Here is a 24190-nt window from a genome sequence, read left to right as displayed (position 1 = left end):
GAACTTGAGGAACAGATAAATCTCACCGTGCGTTGTTGGGTATGGACGGAAATGATCGACGAAGTGATCATCATATTAAAATGTGTTTCATATCCTTAACGCTGTTAGGAATGACATGTGCTGAAGTTGATTTACAATTACTCAAACTAAAAGTCACTGATTTTCAAGCATGTGGGGAATCATTGACAATCCTCATTAGAAGAAGCTTCGAGTATAATTATTGAAATTTTTCAAAAGTATAACGTCTCCAACGAAGGAACAACCTTCTCAAATCAAATACCCAGTTCATATGTCAGATCGCTTGCCTTCCTTATTCTATCCATCAATTGACTAATTCATGGAAAATACAAGGAAGCATTCGAACGAGAGCTCGAGCCTCTGTGTCTTGAATGTAGGTCCGAACATGCTGATAATCCTTTCCTGTTATTTTTTCGATTCAAATCTAGTGGGAAAGTCGCTCAATGAACATCGCGAAATAGGTGCTGGTAAGTTAAGCAATAAGCGTCATACATAAGCTCTTGTTCGGTAAATAGCTTGGCTAATTGTTTCACAAAGTTCACGTTAGTTCCATGAAATATTTCGCGCTAATAGAAAGATCGCAACTATATTCAAATTATCTGATAATGAATCCGCTTCTGCTGCATAGAAGCTACGAATGTAAACAAATTATGTTTGCCCAACCGATGCTCTGCATGTATGTGTAGCAAAAGCCCTATAGGTGAAGGGTTGTTTTGATGTCTCAGGTTTTGATGCGAGTTTATCACCTCTATTCTGTATTTCGATCGATTCGAAATATTTCGAATGATTTGATAAAACTCCATTCTGTATTCCGTTCGAGTTGTTTTTGCTTTCGTTCGATCTTTTTCTCTTGGAACATTGGATGGGCAAAACGTTCCAAATAACGGTTTCGAACGAAATGTAAATCCGTCGGAATACAGAATAGGGCTGTATATCTTGCGCTCTCATATTGGTACAGCTTGTTTCTCTTGCATTTCCGCGCCGCTCTAGATCTTGTGGAACGCATGGCTTACAAAACAAGGTAGTGTATTCTCGATTGTGAACAGGTAGTTCAAGTGTGGACGCACCGATCTATTTAGCGACATGACGTCGTTTTGCAAATATTTGAGTTTTGCAATTTCGTTAGATGTACAATGGTTACTGGAAACGATTTATTTTTAACGGTGGACTTTAGTACACAGCAGGTAACATTTCTCAGTAACAAAGATATATTTTTAGATGCTTTTTTCTTATGGTATGGCAATTACAATAATGTTCTTTGTTTGTCCGTATTTATCTAGTTATATGTTTTTTGTTCGATTTCTGTCGATCCGTTTCATTGTAGAGATGTTTTTTTTGGACAGCACTCGCGAAATATATCGTCGGTGTGTCCCGGTGACCTTCTCATGTTGTCTATGGATATCTTCCGCTTTCGGGTTCGGATATGTGAATAATGAAAATTAGATCTCGAGTTATATCATCGGTACGCCTCCTTGTGATAGTATGTTCCTGGCGACCTTCTCAGGTTGCATATGGATATGTTTCGCCGTCGAGTGCTCGAATGGGTGATATTGATATTATCCGTTTTTGAATGTTCGAATGATCACGACGCAAAATTTATATTTGGTACATTTTATCATAGAGTTATGTTTCTGGTGACCTTCTCAGACTGCCCTTAGCTATCCTTCGCTTTCAGGTGTTCGAAAATTGCGATGCGAAATATATTGTCGGTATGTTTTATCATACAGGTATGTTTTATCATACAGGTATGTTTCGATGACCGATGACCAGGTTATGTGAAAATTCTGTGCAAAACCTAAAATTGATCTATAAGTTCGACCCAATGATCACGAAATACAGTGTGCGGCGAATATCATACTAACACTCCTTCCCTTCCCCTGGTGACTATAAGGACGTGACCGGCGTCGTTATTGACCATTTAAAGCTCGAATCACCGAATATTGCACAACGAGAATGATTTGCTAGTCCAAAGCGTCATTCTGTGTGTTCATTGTGCAATTTGGTTGGTTCAGGTCAATCGCGGAGAGCAACTACGAATTGTACAGTCCACCCAAGCTCAAGTTCAAGCTCAGATCGCTTGCCTTCCTTATTCATTACATTAACCCTTTCACTACGGCAGTGTGCTCCGTCGAAGTGCTACCGCTGAACGGAGCACTGCGCCGAAAAGTATGCATATCGTGCTGGTGTGATCGATGTGCAGTATCACCCTGATGTCGTCTCTATAGTTGTATGTCCGAAAAACTATGGATGGGTTATACCTATGATATAACAGCAAGGCTGACGTAGGACTGCCGTTGGCTTAGTAATAATTTGTGTTTTTTCAATTAGCAATAATCGCACCACGGATGTTCCTCATTGGGTACGATATCGCTGCTGTGCAGAGCTATCTTTTGTATGTATTGAATAAATTATTGATTAAACTAGTGAATGAATGAACAATTTACGAATTCAATTGCAAACAAATCCCAATTTAGGTCAATTCATGTATTATGCTAGGGGTTATCGCAGCAAATAGTTATCAACATTTTGCCTAATCATCACACGGTATGCGTAGAAGTTGTACCTGCTTTTGTAGATCGTGTACTCGCAGCTTGCATCTCATTTGCAATGCCAATTTCCCACGCTCCATGGCTTTGAAATCCGTGTTAGGGATATATTCCGATTTGCAGAAACGCAATCGAATAAAAAGTACCCACAACTTGCATCTATTTTTCAATGCCAGTTTCCCCAGGCTCCATGGTTATGAAGTCTGTGTTAGGGAAACATTCCGATTTGCAAAAGCGAAAACGAGTACAAAAGTATTTTCAAACTTTATTTGCTCTTGAATAAGTTGGCAAAAAATTGTGTTAGTCTACAAAATCTTTGAAAAAACTAAATCGAAATCGATTTCTTATTTCTTCCCCATAATTTTTGTCCATTTTTGTCCATTCACACATCCACACACACAACAAGATAAACGTTTGTTCGTAAAATATTCCAAAACATGAGAGCATAAGCTTCAAAATGATGTACATCCCATCTTTATGAGTTCATTCTATGCACAAAAAAAATATACTTTATTTGTAATGCAATGCTTCCACTTAGACGCTTACAATTGTGATGCAAATGTTCTTCCATCCATCGCAGCAGGGTTGCCACATTTAATTTTCTGAAAAAAACTGTATATCTGCATTTTTAGCAAAAAAAAAAACTGTAAGGGAAAAACATAAAAAATAAAGGTTTATTTTCATTTTGAATCTATTTTTCATATTTATCGGTTGTTAAAGTCGTATCAACACAGTAAAATAAATCATAATAGGATTTCTCATAATCCTCTAAATTGTATGATGTTTATACGAGCTTTTGTTGAGCTTTGCCTTCAAATTTTTAATCAATTTTATCCTTGAAGCTTCTCCTTGAGCAGACATATGGTTCTTCGCTTTCAAAATAGAGTCTATAATTGTGGGTGCCAACCGATTTCCGGACTTTGTTTTGTTGACAGGGAAAATATTCGCTCAAAACACACTGATGAATGTTATCGAAAAGTGTCTTATAAATGACCTTAGCAAAGGATACAAAAATTTCTCATCGTGCCTTTTGGCATCCAACAGCTGAGACCAAGTTATATGTGAGTCACTCAATTTTTGACCCATAAGATTCGTCTTGAGTAGCCTGAATTCGTTATCCAAGAAGTGTCATTGGATGAGATATCAATTGTTTGAAGTTGCATCTGAATCAATTCCTAATGAATGGATATTTTGAAAGTTGGCTGAAAGTTCTTGTTAGTGAAAGTGTGTTAGTGAACGAGTGTAAATATGAAATTATCATTTATGCAGGGAATATACATGAAATCCAACTTTTTTGAACTTGTTGTTGGTCCTTAAAAGGGCCGATGGGTTTTTCGTAGCTTTGTAGATGCAGCTGAAGATAGGAGATATACAATTGATTCTTGTTTTCGTGAGAACAATACACGTGATTTGTGTTCTTATTGCCAGTATGTATCTCTTCCTATAGACACTCACTGTAGCCGCAGCCACACTGTGACAAAAGCCTTACTTCTTCCGACGATACTTTCGACCAAGATAATATCTCTTAAAAATTAACATACACTATCATACTGAAATCACTTCAAACAGTTCATAATGTCTTCACAGTAAGTCAAATGTCTTCAAAATTGAGACATGTCTCAAAACCTCGATCGATCAAATTTTTGACTTCATCAAAATTGGAGAAGTGCTGGTCAACCAGGCCATGTTGCATCGATCGAAAAAGGTATTAATCGGACGGGGCAATGTCTGGAGAATAGGACCTCCCATTTCAGCGTTTCCAAGTATGTTTTGACCGGTTTCGCGACATGCGGCCGACCATTGTCGTGTTGCAGAACAACTTTATCGTGTCTTTGCTCGTATTGTGGCCGTTTTTCCTTCAGTGCACGGCTCAAACGCATCAATTGTCATCGGTAGAGGTACCCCGTAATGGTTTCATTCGGTTTTAGCAGCTCATAGCATACCACACCCAGCTGGTCCCACCAAATAGACAGCATAACCTTCTGGCCGTGAATATTCCGCGCGGCCGTCGATGTTGATGCATGACTGGGTATCCATACGTTGCTCGACGTTTAGGATTGTCGTAATAGACCCTCTTTTCATCGCTAGTTACGATTCGATGCGAAAACCCCTCATTGGCCCTGAAATGGTTTCCTTAGTATAGGAGATTCAACCAATCGGTCGATCGAGAAGATGCAACTGATTCTATCTATTATTTCACAGCAGATCGAATAGTTGTATACGCGACATATTTTTATTTTTAGAATAAGTGTCTGAACCGTTTCCGATGAACGCAAATGTCACGGAGACCATTTTATAAGCGCGTCGCCACTGGATTGATTTTCTTCGTGAGATTCTCTCATCCCAGCATGATGACATCAGAAGCCGCGTTGAGCTTTATGACAGCTCATAAGTGCAGTTTAGTGTCAATAAGTTTGTCTGCCAAATGGAATTCATTCACGTCTCGCATTCTGCGGAATTCGACATTACGAGTCGCCGACCACCTTCCTGCCTAATAAAAGATTCAAGAGCTGACCATGAAAAATGTTTGCTAATAGAATTCTCAGTTAGGTGACAATACCGCGAGCAGTAATTTATTTATCTTCCGCGCGGCTGTGGAAATGTCAAAGGCCGACCGGTTTGCGTAATGGAACATCGTTTGCCGTAACGAGGCGCAGATCATGAACGATGAACGATGTTTACTTCGACAGTTTTAAGTGATGTCTGCTGAGTATATCATTTGTTTTTATAGATCTCTGATGTTACTCTTGGCAGTTGTTGGGTGCTCATCAGTGTTGACTGTAAATGATGAATATTTGTTTGAACTCTAACATCGGGTCTGACATTGTCACCGACGGGAAATCATTCATCGCTGAACGTGTTTATCTTGTTAAAAACAGTCTACACCCCTTTCGAGCAAATCACTTTGGTCAAATCTTCTGAGATCGACACGCTTCTTCTTCTTCTTGAATGGCGTTAACGTTCCCTTGTGGAACTTTTTCCGTCTCAACGTATGCATTAACTAGCGTCATTTATTAATACTTGGTCGAGATTTCTTAAGCCAAATAACACGCCTTGAATGTATTCCGAGGGGCAAGCTCTTGAATACGCAAGACCACAGTGCAAGTCGAAGGAAATTTCTTTGACGAAAAATTCCCCGGCCAGAACGGGAATCGAACCCGAACACCCGGCATGATAATGTGAGACGCTAACCACTCGGCCACGGGTGCACTGCGATCGACACGCGGTACTCATCAAAATATTTCACTGCTTCTAGCTTCTTTCCTTGCAAGGGCGTAATTAAAGTCCAACCCAAGCATTGAACTAAAACCTTCTATAAATACCACGATCGCGACTCGCGCGTCTAAGGGCATCGGTTTGATTTTTGCACCGCGCGAACTGTTATCATCCATTCTCCATTTAATGCTCACAGGTTAGCGTTTACTCTTAGGGCGTTATAATGGTGGTGCGCCTTAAATTAAATTAAACCTCGAAGCCTTAACATTCCCGGGCCAACCGCGCTTCTTGGAAGGCAGCATCACTGCGAGGCTGCTTCACCAATCCACCATAATAGCGCCCATTGTGCGCCAAGCAATTCGTTTGTTCCGCCAGGCACCATGAAACCGCGAATAAATTCCTTTTATCTCGATTATTTACGTAAATATTTATAATAATGATATCAATGCAGCGGGGAGCGCGCTTTTGCACCGAAAGCCGTTTGGAAGCGCTTTGTATATCTCCGACCTTTCGGACCCTTACCATGCATCCACCCGTCCCAACCGAAAACAAAACCTGACTCGGCAGAGCCGGAATCGTGCGTACGATGCTCCTGTTGGGGCCCATGAAGTCATTTTTGATTAAGCTCCACGGACAATCTTGGAGCGAAACTCCACGGCCTAGGGTCGGAAGAATGTTCACACTTATTTCACTATTCTGTATAACTTTTTAATCAAGCAGGTATTTGGTGCATATTTGAATGCCATCGGCCATCGGCCATCGTATCTTCGCATGGATGCGCGAAACTATGCGCAGCAACTTGGGCGATGTTATTCGCTGGCAGAGGGAGGATGTAATCTCGGGCATCATTAGAGGTTGACGCAAACGCCCGCGGGCCGATTGAGTTGAAGCTGGCGGGAACGAAAAACGTGGTGCAGCGGTCTTTAATTAAATTAATGCACCGCTGACGCCGCTGTCCAGCTACTTTGGACTAGTTTTAGACACACCGGCGATCATGCATACAAAAGTGATCTTCCTTCGCCTAACGCTTCCAGGGTATTTGGTGTAAGGTGAAAATGTACAGAAATGTGGTTGTATTCACCGCCGATTGGCAGCACGTTAACGAGCGCGTTGACTGTTTGAAAAAGGTTTTATGTAATTGCATAACGAACGCTAAGATGGTGTTTTTATATTTTCCAGAGGTGGAATAAACAAGTAGTTGAAAGCAGATTATTTAATGAGATTAATATGATTCAATTTATATTAGTAATGAAGACCTGACCATACCAACAGTCTAGGATATGAAAAAGTGATGGAATTATATCAATATGCGGCCAAGTACTAGTGTTGGCATTCTATAACTAACCCAAAATGTTTTCGAGTATGAAATTTGAAAAAAAGGTAAAAGTTCGAAAAATGTATGAAATCGTGTGAAACACATGTTTTAATATGAAGTAAAATTGTTTTAGGAAGAAATATCTACCCATTTCCCTTTATTCATTTATTTATTTATTACCTTTTTATTCATGTAGTTTAGGGAATAAGATCTATTTCAACTACATTACACTGTGGTGAGATATTCTGGTATATAACAATTCAACATAACAAGTGTTGAATTTGATTTGAGTAAATCCACGCATTGAGTTCTCCAAGACCTCCTTCGAAGCCAGAAATAGTCACATTAAGCAACAAAAATATTCGGCTTGATTCCCGTTTCCAGTTCACGGTGAAAACGAAATGAACGGCACGCCATTGAGCTACGTTTTACGAGTTAGTGAAGTGTCAAAGTTAACCATGGGTTTTCAGGCAGACTTAACTCCTTTCAAATGGAAATTATGATTGAAAACGACCTTCTCCGTATCAAATTAGTGTTCAATGTGAATGGAAAACTTTGTTTTCTTCATATGGTAAAATAATCTCTCACAAATATTGTATCTGAAGATAATTTTATATTATAACTATCTGACCCGGCAAACGTTGTTCTGCCATAAAAATTATTTCTAGTGAATATGTTGATTGTAAAATAAAAAATAACTAATGTATTGTAAGTGTGCTTAAATGTTTTAAAGATCTACACATAATTGAAACGTTCGTTACTCTTTCTTTCATACTTGTGTTTGACATACCGAGGTAATAGAGCGCCAAGTCGATGACAAAAATTTAAAAAAAAGCACAAAACATTCCTTGTATTCCATTCCCGATGTATTTCATTCACGAATCTGACATGTTTGTTCTCTTGAACGTTAAACGTAAATTGAAAAAAGGAATAAATTTCGTTGTTGCAAATTTGTTGCTCTTCATCGAATGTTTTGCTCAGCTGAAGCGAATATGGCACTACTGAACGGTTTTCCATGTCAATGTCTGCGTTGTTAATTTTTATGAATGATTGTCCGTCATTATCAGTTTTTATTCGTTGATATATTGGACATTGGCTTGCGGTCGTGTCGTTGGAGAAATCTTTAAGAAAATGCATTGTACAGTTTCCATCTGCCATGCAAGGCTATAAAAAAAGGCTATGTTTGTGGTAACAATATCGAACAATCACCCATATTTCGTCATTAGCAGACCCGAAAGCAATTTAAATTGTTTAAATTTGAATGAAAATGTTTATTCGATGTTGTTTGAATACTTAGTAGACATAGCCTTGACCCTAACTCAACTATTTTTCTATAAATCTCCTTGCATTTCAGCCAAAATATTATCCAGAATATAAAATAATTATCAGAGACTATTTTCGTCCGATATTTTCCCTACCTGTAAAGAATGTGTTATTCTGTTAGAAAGAACACACAATAGAGCCATAGTTCATTTAAAATTTTTGTTTTAAAAGCGTGTTTATTTCACTCGAAAATTCATAACAATTTACGCTTCACAGAAATGGAACACGAAGCTTAATGAGGTCTATACGCATTGCGTTTCAAGGTCGGATGACATTCGTTCTCTTTGAAAAACAATCTACGGGTCGATTATTTGGATATTATTTATACAGAAATACTAAAATCGCGATTGAAAATATGAAATGGAGGTAAACCTTTGAGGTTTTATGTACTTTTATGCCAAATTTATAAAAAAAAGAAATAAAAATTATTTCGTTTTTTTTTGCATAGGACCACCCTAATCGGTATAAAACATATGGTAATTGGTACCCTGGCGGTATCATATATAGTTTACGTCCTATTCTCATGCCTACCAAATTTTCAGTGCATAACTTCATGAAAATCTGTCGAGCCGTTTCGGAGGAGTTCGACCACGAACATCGTAACACGAGAATTTTATATTTATAGATAAGTTTTAGTGGAAAACTAATTTCGTATCCAGATGTCGACACCGTACCGGGAATAAAGCCAATTCTAACTTGCATACAAATTCAGACAATTTTGCAAGTTTCAAGACTAATATTAATGCGAGGACCGTCATAGCATACCAGCGTGACTGTCTAAGCACGTTGTTCACAGTTTTGTTTATGTCATTTTCTATTCAGTTATCAAAATGACGTCGAACCAAGAGGAACAGTGCCATGACAGAAATTTAAGGTGGTGCAGATGATAGAGTTAGCGAGCGTAGTGTGCGTGATAGCATGCGCTGCAGCCGGGTGACGTCTTTAGAGAACCCCCATTGAGCTGACAGGAGCCAACATATCGGGTATCCCACTGACATTTTCCCTTTGTTTTCATATGAATTGGGTATCCCACTGACAGTTCTGCTTGAGATTTTGCTAACGATCCTAGCATCAATCATAGCACCCGGCTGACATAGTTACTTTTCAGTTCGTGACGTCAATGTTTGTGTTTATATTCAATTGCCTTCCACATTAATGTGAGAACGCTATTTTCAGTAAGTTTATTACCAATTAAAAACAGATATTATTAGGAGTTCCCGCTGAATATAAGTTTGATGTGACAGTGTATAGTGGATATTTGTGGAATAATGTCGGAAAAAGATGATCATTCTCCCACTCTCATAAAAAACAAACAAATATTCATTATTTTTGCGATAACATGACGATATTTCCAACGCTCATAGTGTCGGTGTATGTGATTTAAGGAAATAGTTCACAATTAAGGAACATTTTATTGAAAATTAGGGTACTTAGGGAACTTAGGGTAAGACGCACCGTGTGAAATGTTCGAGTTATAAGCATTCGAAATACGGGTAGGGTTAGCACACAAATCGGCAGAAGAAATGTATGGGAAAAAAGGAAGTTCTTTTAGTTTTCATGAATTTAAACTGTTAAGAGGTTAGCGAATTGTAATATATAGCATATCAAACAAGTCTTAGAGAATTTCCGATTCGATTGGATTGGTCATGAGAATTCGTCCACAGTGAAAATAATCATTAACGTTAAATTTATTTCTTAAAAACGTGACCTGTTTTCTGATTTGGCACCCTTCCTGAAAGACGTAGTTCTACGTCAAAAAATGTTAAAAAATCACTTTTACAGTAAAATGAAAGTTTCTAAGCTAGCTCATAACGGGGCACATCGCTCCAGTATGGACATTAAATAAGGATTAGTCATTGCCAGTGTTATCAAATCACTCAGATATTTACTGCAATTGTATTGTATCTAGATGGTTTGTGAAAAGGATAAAACCATTTTCTCATATCTGTTCTTGTATTATATAATGAGAACCAGAACGAACAAAATTATTTCGATGCTTCTGGCAACGTAAATCCTTCCATTATTAAGAATAATTCAAACCTTGAAATCAAAATAAAAACTCATCTAAATAAAGGCCAAAAATCTGGCAGCATATTTGTGAACAGCGGCACGTAGTATTATATTTGTTAACAGCGGCACATATTAATACGTTTGTAAACAAAAATACTGGAAATGCGTCGAAAATTCGCTGCCATTTGACGATTCCAACTGGCAGAAACATATCGGGAGCGGAAGGTATAAGCAGTGAATCTAGAATTATCCTAAATAAGCGCTTCGATGTCGTTTGACATTTTGACTCGTTGTTGGGGTACATTTTGGACACGCACGAGGGCATCTTACCTGGCTTATTTAAGAATGACGTAACATAAATGCGTTCATGCGAATTTTCGTTATTTTTGATGGTTTTCTTGTTAGTAACCGTTCTAGTTCATTTCATTACAAAAAAAAAAAACAGATGTGGTTACGTTTTGGATGTGAAAAAACCTTGAAATGTGCAGTGAAAATACTGAGGTTTAGAGACTTCCAAAACCCTCCGAAAACAATGCGAGAAAGGCCAGGAGTTATATAAAACCTGGAAAACCCAAGAAAGATGAAAAAGATAATACAGAAAAAAAAATAGAGACAGTAGATGGCGTAATGTCGTAAACCAGAAAGAGGAACGAAAGAGCCAGAAGTAAGGGAAGAAAAACAAGTTCAGTAGAGAAAGAAGCATAGGAAAGAGCAGAGGGAGATCGTCGAAGCAAAGGAAGTAGTGAAATACGCAGATTTCCTCTCGGGAAAGTAAGAACCGATCCAGATCTGAAGGTGCTATGGAAAAAGGTGTTAAAAACTCGGCGTATCAGAAGGGAGAGATGCGACAGTTCAGCCTTCAAAGAACTCGTACAAGAAAGTGAGAGTTTTGACCCAAGAGACAGGGATTAAGTGCCGAAATTCGGTTGAAGAAACAGTTGCACGCAAACTGGTGGAGAGGAGGAAATCAAAATAGGGTGCTTAGTGAACTCATTGAGGGTTTCACGCAGACAGTGATTTCCAGACTAACTGACGGATTTTTAGCTAGCTGTCATATTGGGGAAGTTGTAGCCACAGAGCAAACCGTGACTCGGCTCCATGAGGAGTGCCCAGATAACAGATGAAATAATAATAGAGCATATGGTTGTTTTCCTTGTGGCATGAGCCGCTTTGTAAAGCGAAATAAAATGTAGCAAGTCGAAATGTTATATAGAGAAACTCATGACTGTGGTGAAAAGACTGCAAGTGAAAATAGCACCTGTTCTCGATGGAATCCCCAACATATCGTTGAAAACGATTATGCAAGAGTTCCTGGAAATGTTTTGCAATACCTAGACGAAGGTTTCTATTCAAATGGAATCTCCTGAAATTGCAGAGTTTGTCTAACCCAGGGAAGCCATCGTGAGACCCAGATTCGTATAGACCAATATGTCCACTGGATACACTTAAGGAAATACTGACCAACCACAATAGACTATCTAGACGCACGGAAAGTGGAGAGCAAGGCACTCTGGATTCCTAGAAGGCAAGTCAACCTTAGAGGGGATCGATACTGTAGTAGCTTTCAATGGCGCCAATTGGTAGGCCGTCATTGAGACCGAATTAAGGTCTTTTGCTACCTACGGTTTACGAAACATCCTTAGGGCAAAGTTCTATGAAGATCATGGCAGGAGTTGTAGAGGGCTCTATTCTTAGGCCAACACTCTGAAACATAATGTACGACGGTGTGTTAACGCTGAAGCTGCCTAGAGGTGTAGAGAACGTTGGTATTGCGACTGACGTCGTATTAACGGTGGAGAGGTAAGAGACTGAGGCGATCGACATCGTTGAAAACTGCAAGCAGAGCGAGAAACGGCAGAGAGCTCTCCACAAAACATGGAACACAAGACATAAGGAAAGAGTGTAAGGAGCTGGTTTTAATGGTTAATTACAACATCCAGTATCGTGAATCATATACGCATAAATCGACAGCCAACCTGTAGATGTCTACCGGTATAAGTATTTCAGAACCCCTAACAGTGTTTGCCTGCTTGTTTTCTCTAATAAATTGATTAAAGTTCGAAGCTTGTTGATTGTGTCATATTGATCACCGTGACGCTTAATCTAACGCGATTAGGAAGTTCATCCCCAAATTCTTCAACAGCACTCGAAGAACAATGAAACGGAAAGGTCACATAAATCACACGGATGGCTTCCGGGACGATCGGGTTTGGTTAATCGTTTTCGAGATAGGCATTGCGCTATCCCACGAAATTCAGTTATTATCGTGCGCCCCATTTGTTCGTCATCCAACAATATTTTCCATTTCTCAAGCTGTCAACGATTATCACTTGTTGTTGTCGTTGTTGTTGTGGGACTCCGTTGCTTCGTTGCCTCAGCGGACGTTCCACAATTACACCTCAAATAAATCACCAAGACTTATTGGACTTTGTTGAGCTTCGGCAATGATTTAAAAGCTTATTTTCTACTTTCTCCCATTCTTCCACTCGAGCGCCCTTTTCGGCAGCGCCAGCGGAGTGGTACCGGACGCGGAGTTGTTCACACTCCCCGAGCCGCTCGGTTGAGGTACGATGGATGATCTGAGGGAAGGAAGGCAAAACCAACACTCACCTGGAATGAAAAAGAGAACGAAAAGAAAGAGATGAAACAAAAACAAAAGAATAAGTTTGAGCGTTTAAAAAAAAAAAAAAAATTAGAATCATTGCGCGCAGCTCAATGAGGGAAAAGAAGCATCCGTGAAGATCATAGCGGTTGATTGCTCCGAAGCACGTAAATTTCCCAATTCCTGATAATTTGAACCTTTCGAAACCTTCGCAGAAGCTGGCCGGCACCGGTTCGTGTGTGAAGCCGAATTTACGCAAACTGCTGCTCGTTAAAGCCAGGAGAAAGAGGTGTGTTTCTGTGTATACAACGGAAAATATTCTCATTGTTCGTTCGTAATGTAAATTGATTTTGAAATTTCACTTGAAGCCATTGTTTTCGTCGATCGGTAGCTTCGAGATAGAGAGTGGAATCGTTTTAAACAGCGAGAAAAAAAAAACCGCGCGCCCCAGCACTAAGTTTCAGCCTCAACCCGGGGTGAAGTCAGTAGCCTCTTTTGCAGCAGCTGTGATTGATAGAATTAGCGGTGAGTTGAGGTGAACACGAAAAGTGAAATAATGAAGTGCCCCCACCACCCGTGCCCTCTTCCATTTCCACCTTTGCAAGTGATGTGTTCTGTGGAGAGGTGTGGAGAGAAGGCATTAGCGTTTGATGGAGGTATTTTGCTAAATGAGCGGTAATCGACTTGAGGCTGCAAACGCCAGAGGTTAACAGTTGAAAAGCGCGTAGAGGAGAAAACCGCTCAAATGAGGTCAGTTGGGGTATGACGGTATGACTTTCGTACACTTTTATGTAGATTGCATTGGAGGTACTTGGAATAATTGTCATTAGCATCATCTTTTCTCACCTTTGATTCTTATGATTGAAAACATAATTCGAAAAATGTGTGGTCGATATCATATCAGTTTCAGCAATTTAATATTATTCATTGATTAAAGTTTATCAGTTCTATTTAATTTTGCTATGATTTATGGAAAGGCACAGTATTCCATAGGATGAAGTACTGACTTAAATTGATCCACCCCTTCAATTTGATATTGATATATTTGATATAGTTGATCAATTTGTGTTTAAAAAAAAGAATAGGCTGACAAAATAGTTCAGGAATGAAAACGGGACACATAAGTCAAAATAAAAAAATATATAAAGGGCCTATTCTCTATGACTTCGTCTTGACTCGTTTCTGCTCCAGTCACTGTCGAGTCGAGTAGCTCTGCGAAACTGCATATTAAGCAAAATCGTTTTGCGATACATGTTAGGCTACATACCATTATCCAACAAACAATAAATATAGTGAAACAAGTGAACAATTTAACGAATAAAATGGATATGTCATTTCAATTTCACTAGCAACTCGCTTTTTCCCACAACGCAATGTTATTATTTGGCAAGTATCACTTCCCCGAATTCACTTGCCCATTCTCCTTCTCTATGAAACATAGAGCTTAGCATTCGATGAGATCAGTTCACCACAGCAGCTAGACTTAAGGTGGCCGTACACTGTTTGTTCGGACATCAAATATTTGACACTTTTTTGTGCACATTTTTGAGCATCGATAAAAAGAATCAGAGAGTGTCGAATCACAGTCCTACGTCAAGCTTCTGTCCGTGCCCGTGTCCGTGCTTGTCTCAACCAGTGCCACAAATTATCAAAATTTATTCACGAATGAAGGAATTAGATTTTTCCCAGTATCGGATGAATTCTCTTCTGTTGAAACTCAACACCATATCTGTCATAATGAGTATAACACAAGAGTCAAGACGCGTGAACTTTGTCTGGTATATTGATCGAAAACAGCATGAACGAATTTCGAAATGCCTGTATTCAGGCACTTTCATTACTGTCAATAATTTCAGGTGGTTATCACGAACGTTAAGTTGATCTTCATCGCTTGTAGTGAATTTTTATTGAAAAAGTGTCACCCATTTCACATATAAATGGTGGTGTATGCCATTTCCGGGTAATCGTGAGTAGATTCATAAAACGTAGCAAGTTATTCTATGCATTCCATTGCCGAACTCGCCAAGAACAAGAATTTTGTGCGATGAATTGCCATCCTTTACCATTAATCGATTTCACCCTCAATTGGTGACGCTGAATTTTATGCTGAATTTTCACTAACACGCAATGATCTTCATTTTCAACCTTACGAATACCATGGCGAAAAGGAAGATGCAAATGAAAAATGAACTTCATGGCAAGCTGATGTTGATGTTCATTCCACTGGGGTTCATCGATAGTGTTGTTTCATATTTATCAACTCTCGCTTGAGCAGTTATAAATACAACGAAGGCAGAAATTCGCCGAATTTGAATGTCGTGAACGTGAATATTTTCAGCACTGGTCTCAACACTCTCATTTTTGTGGAGCTCGACATTTGGAATATCAAAACAAACAAGGCAGGCGGAGAACGATCCACTCGTCTTCTGAAATTTGGCCATTTATTCTAATACTAGCTGACCCGGTAAACTTCGTTCCACTCACCACTGATATTTTCCTTTAAATAATTCCGAACACTCAAGTTCCCACAGAAATTATTTTTCTGTGCGTGATTTGTATTCGTGGTACAGGGCGGACTCGATTATAAACAATCTCCGATTTCTTTTCACTGCATATTATCGTGCCATTTTTTTTTTCTTTTGTTTTTTCATATACATATATTTTTCGTTACTTTAATTTGTTTTTTTCATTCACTTAAAATCATAAAATACCTTTCTCGTATAAAGAATCCAAATTCTTTCAGAATCATCAAAGTCATTGAACTTTTTCTTTGTTTCAGGCTCTGTTCGCCTTAAACTGGCTACAATTAAAAAAGTTGATGGGTCTGAGCCTAGGGGCACGGACGGGATCTTGACATAGGACTATGATTGTGTGTAGTAATTGCATTTAAATTGAGTTTTTTATTCCTCAAAATCTGTATTTTTTCTCTTTTGATACACCAAATGGATGCCCTGGAAAAACCGCTCCTGTATTTATTTGTATTCTTTAAACGGGTTAGATGATATAACGTGATAGAATTCGGTACCGCATTCTGTTCAAAAATGTACACAAAAATACCATTAAAGCCATTACTACCATTTTCTTCTGTTTATTCAATCATGCAGAAAAAGACAAAGAGTCATCATGTATCATTTTTAAACACAAGTCTAAATAGTTAAGACCTACAAAAATATAAGCCTGAGTCAAGTCAATCTATGATTACAAAAATATATTATAGATAAAATAGCATTCTCTCCTTCATTACCACGTTGTCCGGAACATTGTTTGTAATAACTTTATAGCCCTGTAAGATCGCGACTACTCAAGCTATCATAATCTGACTTACGTGGGTATACCCTTTCGATCTTCTAAATCAGCAGCCATTTAAATTCATTTATTGCATTTTCACATAACCAAACAACATACTCGATATTATGACATCCTGGACCACAATTACACAAATTGTTAGTAGTGAAACTTACACGATAAAAACATGAATTGAGCACAAATTGAATAGACAACATACAATAAAATATAAAGTTAATGCCGGTAAATGGAGAATAATTTATTTTAAGCATCAACTCACATTATGAGCTAACGCCCGATTTTAGGCAAAAAGATTACTCGTTGCGTCGGGGAGGAAGCGAATGGTTAGTGCAATCGAACGAAAACATACCCAATTAAATCGTCAAATTGTTAACGTTTTTTACTATATTCACTGTTCATGTTTCAAGCAAAAAAAATTTGGATAAATTTCCTGTCTAATGATATATAACACAACATATGTCGCAATAACCATTTTGAGGTAATATGCGTTTGAAAACTCCTCATAAATCGTTACATTTTTTGTAGAGTGACCTCCCTATAAAAAAAATCAAAGACATAGTCCTATGTCAAAATTACGCTACGTAGGACAATTCTGATGTCTTCATTTAAATATGAGAAAATTTAATACAGTATACAGTTGTAAAATATTCAAATCAGTAGATTTAAGTAACATTTTAGAAGCGAAAAACTTAAAAGTTAATGATTTTTAATGTATTATTCTTAAATTTATCCAAAAAATATATAATAAAGTTGAATAAATATAGTTGTTGCTATCAACCAAATTGAAGCTTGCTGAAATATTTCATTTTCGCTTAAATAAGTCATATTTGAAATATTAAAAAAATAATTTTTAAATGTATATAATCTAGTCTAAAATTGTATATAATCGACTCAAATATAATCGAGTCCGTATATAATCGAGTCTGTGTATAATTTCTTTTTTGGCATATAGACCTGATGCAGATTAGGACGCATTAAATCTGATGCTGTTTGTTCAAACCCGTTGCTCCGTTCTCGAGTTAAACCGTGAGGAACGGACACCAATTTTTTTTCATTTGTATATATTTTCTGGAAATTTTATTGAGCGAATAAGACCGAGAATAAAACGAGACAATCCAACATTCTTAGATGATGCTATAACGAAAGAACATTTAGATGATGAGGCGACTTAGCGCAGGAAAATATGATTTTCGGAAATTTTATCAAACATACTGACCCGGTAAACTTCGTCTTGCCTAAAATATATATTTTTGTTATCAATAACTCCAAACATTCACGTTTTCTTACTTGCGATCATAAATCCAATCGCAGAACTGTTCATTGGTTTATCTTCTATTTGACCCTTTACAATTTACTTTTAATATAAATTTCCTAGGACTTCTATTGAAACTCGTCATTATAATATCAGATTATTATCAGACACAATTCTCGTTCAAGATTTTCCAATCACTTGAACATAACATGTTTCCCCGTTACATCGAATAAATGTTTGATACAGAAAATCTGAAAGAATGAAGATAGCCCTAAATCAGATAATTTCTTCTTCGAGTTTTGCTCTCATCAACACATTCGGCGATTCTTTTTTATTTATATAGATAGAAGAAGATATAGGAGCGCATTTTATCACATTAAAATCCATTTCCACTTTCGAACCAAAATCAATTTCGTTAGCGCAAACATCGACTGGATCAACAACGCTTCTAAGTATGAAATTATAGAATATATGAGAATTGAATTTCCCGAATTTTCCCCATTTCCCTTCCGAGTTTTCCAAAAAAAATTCAATAATGTTTGGTTGAAATATCCCTCTTCATTCTAGAGGAGGGAGGGGTGTCATACCATCATAGAAATATTTCTCGTACCCACAAACCCTCACATACCAAATTTGGCTCCATTTGCTTGATTAGTTCTCGAGTTATACAGAAGTTGTGTTTCATTTGCAGGGCAGCGTGTCGAATCACCATAGGAACATTTCGTGCCCTCTAAAACCTCCACATGTCAAATTTGATTCCGTTTACTTGATTGATTCTCGAGTGATGCGAGTGTCAAACCACTATAGAAACATTTATTGCCCCTTATATTATTACTATTCATTGATTCTCGAGTTCTGCAGCATTCCCCCTGAGGGAGGTGGAAGGAGTGTCAAACCACCATAGAAACACTTATCGATCTCTAAAAACTTTTTATGCCAAGTTTGATTCCATTTTCTTGATTAGTTCTCGAGTTATTCAGCCCCCCTCCCCTTCAGAGAGATGGGAGTATTGTAAAACTACCATATAAACAATTACTCTTGATTGATTCTCGAGTTATGCTGAAATTTGTGTTTCATTTGTATGGTAGCCCCCCCTTAGAGAGGGGGGAGGAGTGTCTCCCCTCAGAGAGGGAGGGGGAGTGTCTACCCGACATAGATACATTTATTGCACCCTAAAACTTCCAAACGCCGAATTAGGGTTTGTTTGCTTGATAAATTCTCGAGTTATGAAGAAATTTGTGTTCCATTTGTATTGCAGCCACAACCCCTTGGCGCTATAATATAGTCCTTGGCAGTGTTTTGTTTGGTTAAGACGTTCGTGAGTTACAGTGTCGCAAATATGGAGCAAAATAAAGAGAAAATCCGACATATTTTACAGTACTACTTCCATTTCCACCGCACAACGATGGTTTCAACGTTTTCGTTGTGGTGTAGAGGTCACCGTAGTCCCACGTCAAAAATCGACTCTTCTCTCAGTACCATCGCTTCGACTAGGATTACTTCGGCATTCACCCTCATCGTGCCTTGAATTGACTAGAAATGAATTAACGAGCTTTAAGATCAAGAATGACTGATGAACTATTATAGCAAATGGTTATTCTAATTGATGTGGTAAATGAATACAAATCTGCCTCTTCATTCAACCTGTATTCAATCCACAAATACTACTCCCCCTCACATGAATCACAGTACATTAAAACCTGTCTTTTTTGCGAATTTTTTTAGTGATTTTTTTGTGCGATTTTCTGTTCTTGTGCGGTTTTTTTTGTGTGGTATATGAAAAGAAGCTTATTTGACAAAGTTATTGTCCGTTTAGTTTTTTTCGATGGTTTATATGCATTTCAGTGCAAAAAAGCATACTTGCGTCTCAATTATCCACTTCTGAAATCATTCCCCTCCTCCCATCAAATGCTCTAAGTTTTTCTATGTTTTTGCATGACATGATTTCTAACAGCAACACGTTTCGACATGCAACTAAAAGCACAAAACAGCCACGCGCAACCGAAAAGGCAAACTGTCCTATCGTAAAGCAGGGAAACAAAAGGAAATTGGACAGTGAACGGCGTGGATTTGAGTTATTTTCTTGGGGGAAAACTTTTTTTATGCGGTCCCTATCTACCGCACAAAAGAAGTTTTTTTCAAAATGTGTACCGAACACGATTTTTTAAAGCTAATGGTGAAGTTTTGCACGATTTTTTTATGCGGTCATTATCCCCCGCACAAAAAAAGGTTTGCCTTTATTAGTAAATAGCCTGCATTTTGGGAGGAATGAAATTTTAGTTCATGGTGTCTCCGAGTTTAATTTTGTGAAAAAAAACATGAATAAAAACAGGAATTTGTCATTGCCCATAACATTGCCCGCTATTTTATATGTTTGAGTAAATTTCGTGTACGATACAAACAAATCTAGCTTACCTGTAGTATATGTCAAACCACGTTGAACTCAAACATCAATACATGCACACGTGATAAATGAGAGAGAAACGAATTCATTTTGAGGGGAGTCACTTCAATATGCAATGAAGTACATTTGATGGAGAAGAATGAAATGAGATAGTCGAGTCGCAGAGTGAGATAACACTCCGAATGACTATTGAGTAATGTTGACGGAGAAACTGCTGGAAGAAGCCAAAACTCATTTCCAATGGAATGCGAAGGAGAATTTCTTCATAGTCCCCTGACTATCCTCAGTTGAATATGACTTTGCCGAGCCCTGGCCTTTACATACATTCATTGAACTTGAATCTCGTATGTTGCACTTCAATATGACTGACAATTATATCTCTAGTAAATTGGGCAAAAAAATCGATACATTCAGTACTTAAGGCAACAAGAAGATTGTGATTGAATTATTTACTTGTTCGTTATATCAAATTAATTCAATTAAACTAGATACATTTAAACTTTGATTTATCTTGTCGCTTTTTCTAACGGTACTTGGTGAAATCTGATTTTAAATCATTATTTGTAAAAAATACAAAGAAGTGAAAAATGTGTCTCTCTTTTCATAGATAAACGAGGTAATAATTCAAAGCGGCGATTCGGCGATTTTCATGAAAAGTTTTGCCCTCGCATATGTTCATGATAGAATCAGTCTTCAAGTCTAAATTACCACCAATGAGACATAACCTCTATCGTTCTGTAGAATTACAATTTTGACTCAATTATGCCATGCTTGGAGCCAGACAGCGGATGGATAATTTGGGAAGAACAAAGCAAGTCGAAAAAGGAAAACATACATCTCACCAGTTAAGAAGAACATAAGCATAGATTTTGAACACACATCTCGAAGCAGTAAAACTATTGGTTTCGGCTCGTGTGTTTTGAAAACGATCATCTTCTAGCCTATTCAAACATGGTCTTTCGTCTTTCAATTAGAAGTTCTAAAGTAAACCCGAGAGGTCACACTATTCGCATTGAAATCCAATCCATGCTAGAAATGATTGGTAAATATTTGATTTTGAAGAAATGTTTTTTTCCTCTCTATTCTTCTTGCTGAGGGGCAATAGAGACATGTACAAAGGGCCAGAGCTTTCCCGATGAAACGAACCACCTGTATGAGGGTAATTGTCTTAATTTTGAACCAAGCTGCCGTTTAAATTATCCAAATAAAAGAACACTAATAGCATTCGCTAGAGGCTATAGTTCTCCATTTGATAACTGATCATCATCACTAACCAACTTACTCGGATGATTAGAGGTAATTAACACACAACTACCCCCATTGTAAACAGAACGAATAGCACGAAACCAAAAACAGTTACACGCTCAATGAATCGAAAAATACCCAAACGAATGTTCGAGTGCGCTCATCGCCCCGTCGCCATAGATGGAAGCCACAACTCGCAACCTCTTGATTCATTGACACCTACAATTATTAAATTTTATCTGGATCCATTTCTGTACCACCGAGCCTGTCGAACGCCCTCGAGAAGAGCTTGAGGCCACATTCCTACTCTTCCAGCGGCCGCACGCATAGCAGCCAACGCATACGGCGCGGTCAACATCCTGCCCCGAAGACGATTAGACGGTGAGTTCATCGCTCCGGGCTCCACCTGCGCGCCAGCCCATCTCAGCAAACCGACGCAACTTTTGCTCCTACAGCTATTTGGTGCTATTAGCTAATCTTGTGGCGGCGCGATGATGGACCGAGAAAAAAAAAAGAGCAGACCTCTGAAATCGATGATAGCTTCATCTGTCTGGGTGGTGGTGGTGTTCGTGTTTTGGCTGTATTTGGCGAAACCATACTCCGGTGGCGTAGCTCTGATGAAACGTGACGACGTGTCTCCGCGGCTTTTTGTAGATCGGAGCATTGAGGGAGCAGGCAGGGTATGAAACGTATCAAACGACTGCGGCTCAACGGTAGTGGCCCCGATCGCGCGTGTGTTTTGTTGTGAATGATTCGGGAACGGTTATTGATAATTTAAACTGGATTAGTAACGGGATTTGGCACTCGATTGGTACCGTACGTAAATCGATGCTAGATTATCAGCTGCGAGTGCTGCGAGTGCTGCGAGATCACCTGAATCATCCTGATCGTCTCCATCAGTATAGTAGAGTGGCTATTGAAAGAAGTTGTTTAGGACGTTGATCCAATATTGTGTAGTCTTTTTCGACTAGATGGTTTGATTTGATTCACCATCGTGTCCATCGTAGCTCATCAGAATATATGTGTTCGTAAGAACTGACAGATACAAACTGGTCGTTCGACGTTTACCCGGATTCTATGCACCCTCAATGCATTTACTTCAAGAACATTCACACAAATGTTGTTCAACAAAAAGACATCTTCTCTTCTTTACATATTAGATTGGGGAAAAGAAATTCAATCTTTCAGATGTCGATAAATCACAAAAATAATCGAAGTTGACCGGCATGTTAGTAGTCGTAGCCAGCGCTCGGCAAAGTCATATTCAACTGAGGATAGTCAGCGGACTATGGAAAATATCGCCTTCGTATTCAATTGGAAATGAGTTTTGGCTTATTTCAGCAGTGTCTCCGTCAGTATGACTCAACAGTCATTCGGGCGTTTAGTTGCTATCTCACTCTACGACCCGACTATCGCATTTCATTCTTCCACGTCAAATGGACTTCAGTGCATATTAAAGTGACTCCCCCCAAAATGAATTCGTTTCTCTCTCTCTCTCTCTCTCTCTCTCATGTATCACGAATCAATTAATTTTCTAGTCAATTTGTCAATTATGTTGACGGCGAATGCCAGAGTAGTCCTTGTCGAAGCGAAGCTGCTGAGAGAAGAGTCGATCTTCATTTTTCATATTCGAAGATTTCGGACCCGTAGCATCGTAGCATCGCCCAGGAGCACAGTTGCCAACCAAATTTTTGAAAAAGCTGGAAAAATTCGAAAAAAAACTGGAAAAAGCTGGAACAATTTCAAAAAAAAATTGGAATAAAGCTGTAAGAACCGATTTTTTCTCAATTTTGTTTATTTTAGCAAAAAGAATTACGATATTTTTAATTCACCTTTTATCATACATTTTAACATTAAACTTTTTTTATACATGTTGTTTTCTTCTAACTAATCCTGATCTTGTTTTAGAGCACTTCCACTCCAAATCAGCCGAAAACAGCAAATTTTGACGTCATAGTTCTCATTATAACCAATTTAAATTACGACTGATTTTTAAAAGGGCGTATTCAAAATCATCAAACATTTTTTTAATATCCAAATGTTAAAATATGATGTTTGACAAAGTTGTTGCAAAACAATAATAAAAATAACATTTTAAGTGCAGATTATATGACATAATCGCGAGATATTTTCAGTGTTCCACCTCTAATTGGACATTCCGCATTAGAGGCGATTGTGACCCATAATTGGACACATAAACAAATACAACACAAACGAAAAAAACAATGTGAGAAACAAGTTAAAACAGGAAAATCGTTGAAAATCTAACAAACAATAATCATTTGCACAGCACAGTGTGTAAAGTACATAATCTAGTAAAATGAACTTTAACTTTCGGAGACTTTGATGAAGAATTCGCCTTTTCGAATGAAAACAACAGTCAATAGTAATTAAGTAGATGACATGATTGAAGTGTAAACAATTTGGTTGTAACACCATGAATTACTGGGAATTAGTTGAAAACACTCCTAAAAATGAATCGAGCTGTGAAACTCTCGCAAAAGTATATTTATAAAAATGTCCAATTATAGATTAAAAGTCCAATTGTTCGTGTCGCATTACAGGCCTGTCCAATTAATGATTTTGAATATGTCCTTTTTGAAAATAAGTCGTGATTTGAAAATTTGGGTAGCTTTCGTCATAAGTAGCAAGTTTCGAAAAAAGAACGGAGAGGGTCGGGTCAGCGACTTGCTCTTTATTCTTCTTTATTACTTTTTATTTCTACCCAATTTTGTGAAGCTAGAATTACTCGTATAGTTTTTGTTGCTGTTCTACTTCCTAGTTTTGATTCGTGCGTCAGAATCAATAATGTTGTAATGATATTTACTATTTGGCAAAATAAATGTCATACCTTTTTGGGATAGAATTTTACCTCAAAAAGAAAGAAGCATCTTGGCGTTCGTTTACACTGAAGTTAGTAAAATTCGGATCTCCCTAAAGTCATTATCGATTT

General features: G+C 38.0%; 2 protein-coding genes across 5 annotated transcripts in view; one reads left to right on the top strand and one right to left on the bottom strand.

Moving 5' to 3' along the window:
- Nucleotides 1-24190, bottom strand: part of LOC129775912 (uncharacterized) — a 580006-nt gene that overhangs the window by 194120 nt on the left and 361696 nt on the right. The gene's annotated exons all lie outside the window — the stretch shown is intronic.
- The window catches only part of LOC129775911 (beta-alanine-activating enzyme), a 286887-nt gene that overhangs the window by 225194 nt on the left and 37503 nt on the right, over nt 1-24190 (top strand). The window contains exon 7 of one of the 2 annotated variants that reach the window (XM_055781156.1): nt 15810-16408. The exons of the other annotated variant lie outside the window; for it this stretch is intronic. The gene's annotated coding sequence lies outside the window, so the exon portion shown is untranslated. Of the gene's footprint in view, nt 1-15809; nt 16409-24190 lie in introns of those variants that run through there. 2 annotated transcript variants of the gene reach the window in all.

Source organism: Toxorhynchites rutilus, chromosome 3 (genome assembly GCF_029784135.1).
Source record: "Toxorhynchites rutilus septentrionalis strain SRP chromosome 3, ASM2978413v1, whole genome shotgun sequence".
Lineage (NCBI taxonomy): Eukaryota > Metazoa > Arthropoda > Insecta > Diptera > Culicidae > Toxorhynchites > Toxorhynchites rutilus.
Note: the sequence above shows the minus strand (reverse complement) of the source record. Positions and strands in the feature narration are given on the sequence as shown.